Source organism: Myotis brandtii, unplaced genomic scaffold (assembly GCF_000412655.1).
Source record: "Myotis brandtii unplaced genomic scaffold, ASM41265v1 scaffold119, whole genome shotgun sequence".
NCBI lineage: Eukaryota > Metazoa > Chordata > Mammalia > Chiroptera > Vespertilionidae > Myotis > Myotis brandtii.
The window spans coordinates 68243-72357 of NW_005354132.1; positions in this window are offsets into that span (position 1 = coordinate 68243).

A 4115-nucleotide genomic window follows, 5' to 3' on the forward strand; every position below is an offset into this window, starting at 1 on the left:
TTTTTTTTCTTACCAGGAAGGCTATTTATGTATAAATACTGTGCATGGCTTATCTTCAGAGCCTAGTGAGAGGTCCCCAGTCCTCAGAGCACTGTGGTCAGTTCTGGGCCCCATGCTTGCATAGGAGGGACACCGACAAGTAGAGAATGGACACCAGATCTCTCCGAGAGTGTCCGGGCATCTTGTCAACAGGAGATTGGTTGAGAAAGTTGGCAAGGCGTTAGGAAGAGAACATGTTGGGAAGTAACGACAGTTGGCTTTAGATGTTTGAAAGGGTCTCCTTGAGAAGATGAACTGGATTATCCCATTGTAGTCCAGAGGGCAGAGCTGGGGCCTATGAATGGTGTGATGGGGGAGAGGGTATTGACTCAATGCCCTGAAGATTAAAACAATGATTGGCAGGAGCCGAATATGGCAGACTTCCGATTAGCCAACCCCTGAGGGCTGGAAGGTTACCAGCAGAGGGTAGCTGCCCACCTGAGGACCAGGATGCTGCTGAGAAGGTTCTAGCACAGAACGTGTGGGTGAGCCGGGGGATCTCCATGACATTCTCTGACTCTCAGGTTGCATCTGTCTTCCGGGTCAAGGCACCCTTCCTGACCACTAACTGGTGCTTGGTCCAAATTATAGAAGCCCCTGTTTACATTGTCCTCCAGCCTCCGCCCCTGATAAGATCAAGGAAAGGGAAATAAACATCTTGCCAGGGGATTGGAGTTATCAGAAAGTTCTGTCTGTTCCAGGCCCGGCGCTCTGAGCACTACAGAGAGCAGCTGCCCCTCCAGACGGCCCAGATGCCGGAGCAGATTCCTCGACTTCAAATGGGAAGGAAAACAGCCACTCCTTTGAAGTGCATGTATCAAAGCTTTAATAAGAGCTAATAAAACTATTATGTTCAGTGCACATCTCCTGAGAGTATCAAGTCAAAGCCTCCCTGAGGAAAGAAACTGTTATAGAACTATGCTTAGGGTTTTATTTTTGTTCCAAAATCAATCCTTAGTTAAAAGACCACAATAATTATTTTGGATTAATTATAGAATATTAATTAAATCTTAATTGAGCTGTTCAGATTTTTTTTTTGAGTCATGAAGATGCTGAGTAGTGGCTAAAAACCGAACCCAGGATAGAGCCCCCTGAGTGAGTCACCTGGGCGTGCACAGGTGCAGGGACAGGTGGCTGTGTGTCCTGGGCTTTGGGGAGTCCACGCTGTCCCAAAGCTGCTGACAGCGGCAATAGTGAATTGTTTCATCTGGGAAGGGTTAAAAATTCCAGAAGGCTCTTACACAGATAAGGACAGGCCACCTCTGGGAGACCCGGGTTCATTGACCAGTTGTCTTAGGAACAAAGGGCTGCCTGGGGGTGTGGAGAGTTGAGGGTGAGGAACGTAGCATTCATATCCAAAACAGCGACAATCAGGTGAGGTGGTACCCGGCACCCAGCCCGCCAGGAGAGGTTGTGTGGAAGGAGGGGAAGCCTAGGAAAACTGACAGCTTAAGTGCCAGGAGCCACATTATGACGTGGGTGTTATTATTATTTTACATTCACGGCAGAAGAACTCAAAGAAAAAAATTACCTCCAAGGGTTGCTCAAGGTCACGCACGTTTTAAATGGCAGTGCTGGGAGTTGAACTGAAGCCAGCCTGCGAGAGTCTCATTACACCACACGGCCTCAAAGGGTACACATGTCCAGACCACGAAGTGTGGCCAATGGGATTCTTTCCAGTTTGGGGCATATGCACTCACCTGTGAAGATGTCTCAAACACCAGGCTGCCATCTGCCATTTCTGGTTCCCCGAGGAGAGGAGGGGGAGTTGTGTGCAGCCAGGCAAAGAGGGGTTAAAGCCAGAGAGCAGGAGGGAGGGTGAGCTCTTGGTGGCAGGAGAAAGCGCTCACAGGCAGCCCACTGCTCTGGAGGAGCCGCAGGCAGAAGGGCAGTGTGGGGAGCGCATGGCGAGGGGGACCAGAAGCTGAAAGCCATCTGGACGGATGGAGACAGGGAGGGCCCCTCCGTGGTCTGAACCACTCGACCCATCCCTCCCCTCAGGGGCAGAGAGACCCCTTCCCCTGGTGAGCCCAGCTTCCTTGCCAGCCACTTTCCTGGGCCCAGGAAGCCGGGAGGAGGAGGAAGAGGAAAGTGTGGGGAAGACAGAGTTGAATGGGTGGCTGTGAGTGAGCAAGGGGACACACAATGAACCCTGCTCTTTCCGTCAATGAGAAAAGCCACTCTCCATTCTATTCTTAATTCATGGGGAAATGTGCTTATCACACTCGCCTGCTTTCTGTGACTCAGAAGTTCTATTCTTAATTCATGGGGAAATGTTGTGCTTATCACACTCGCCTGCTTTCTGTGACTCAGAATTTAAATATTGCTGTGTCCTTGGGATCAAACAGAAAGGCAGGTAGGGCTCTTGCGCAGTAATTGCAGACCCCACCATGGGGGCAGAGGGAGACAAGGTTTCAAGGAGAAAATCCCAGGGAACTCGAGGCCCCAGGAGTCCACCTTCATGCCCTTGGCCAGGACTGCAGCTACCGCCCCACGCAGGGAAGCACCTGGGTCTGGGCAGGGGCCTGAGAGCCCACAGTCTTAGCACCCTCCCTGCCACTGTCATTTGAGGAGCATGTTTTGAGGAGTAAGTTGTCAGGCAAGGTGCAGAAAGGGAGCCTGTGGTCGGAGATCTCACCGCGTTCAGCTGGGAAGTTTGATCAAAAGACACTAAGGGCGACCTCTGTTTTCTTTTCCTCCTGCTCAGGGGAAAGGTGCAAACAAGGTTGTGAACCCGCTCTTTATGCCTCCTGTCTTTCAGGAGTCCTGAGCTCTCACCTGGCCTGCAGGGAGGAGGGATGCTGTTCCTGAGGGCATGGAAAGGGTTGATTCCCCAGTTTCCCTGTGTGCCTGGCCCAAGGCCATTCTAAATGACTAATCAGAAGGGTCAAGGTAACAACCACTGGTTTTTAGGACCAACCTGGGTGGAAATAATGATGACAGGGAAAAGCCTGGTGAAAGTTTCCAAGTTGGGTCAGGTTTTTGCAACCTATGCTGCTTCTGGGTGTTCCATAGCCTGTCCAGAGGCCTGACTCCTGTGTGGCTGCTGGGGAAATAGGAACAACTGTGCACATCTGTCTCCTGGGTTATTCTTTGTGCTCAGCTGCCTGCTAGTCAGACACAGATTGCTCTCAAGCCTATCCCCTGGTCCGAGTGAGTGCCCTGTCCCTTTCGATGAAGGCTTCCCAGCAGCGCCAGCGCTGGCAGATGGGCTGTGCATTGAGGGCCCGTCTGCCCACGTGGAACCATTTCTGGGCTCATTTGGAGCAAAGGCTCAACCTGCAGTGCCATCCTGGCTTTCCAAGCCTCTTGGGAGGGATGCCACAGGCTCCGCCCCTCGCCCCATAATGCCAGGTCATGGGATGTTCCTCCTCAGCCTAATGTAACTGTCTGTCTTCTCTCACTGGTCGCAGTCAGACCCTTCTCAGCAGCTGGCTTATGTGTCCTGTAAACGTGACGCATTCTGCCAAGAAGAAACGCCTGTCTGCTTTCCCGGCACCGGAGGACTTCTTGGCTCACGCTCCTCCAGGTTGGGCAGATCAGGACAATCAGCCTGTAGGGGATGAATGCGCTGGTAGTCACCCGGCAATCACCCACCTCCTTTGGGGTTCCCCCAGCCTTGACTTTGCTAGGTGGTGGGAAGCCACTCTGTACTCAGCATAGTATCCAAAGTACTCGGGAAAGGTCTTTTAGAGGAGAGTATGAGATGGACTTTGAAGAGTAAGTAGGGTTCACTACTCAGACATTCAGAATTCTAGGTGTAGAAGACCAAGAGTGGGGAGTGATGGATTTTGGAAGCACAAGGTTGGCTCGAGGTATTCGTCTGAAAGCACCAAGGGAAACCAGAATACTCTAAAGTGCATATTTCTCAGGAATATGCAGTTCTTCTGCGTTCACAATGGCAGCCCTCCAATGGGTGGTGACTTTCCTGATTTCTGAGCAGCGCTTTCCAAATCCTTCCACCAAGCTCCCTATTACAAAGGCCTAACTAATCAGTTTCACAAAGAAAGGGCCCTCTCTCTTTTTGCTTCCAGATCAGACATTGGTCCTGGATCTGCTCATGTCTGCCTTCGCTC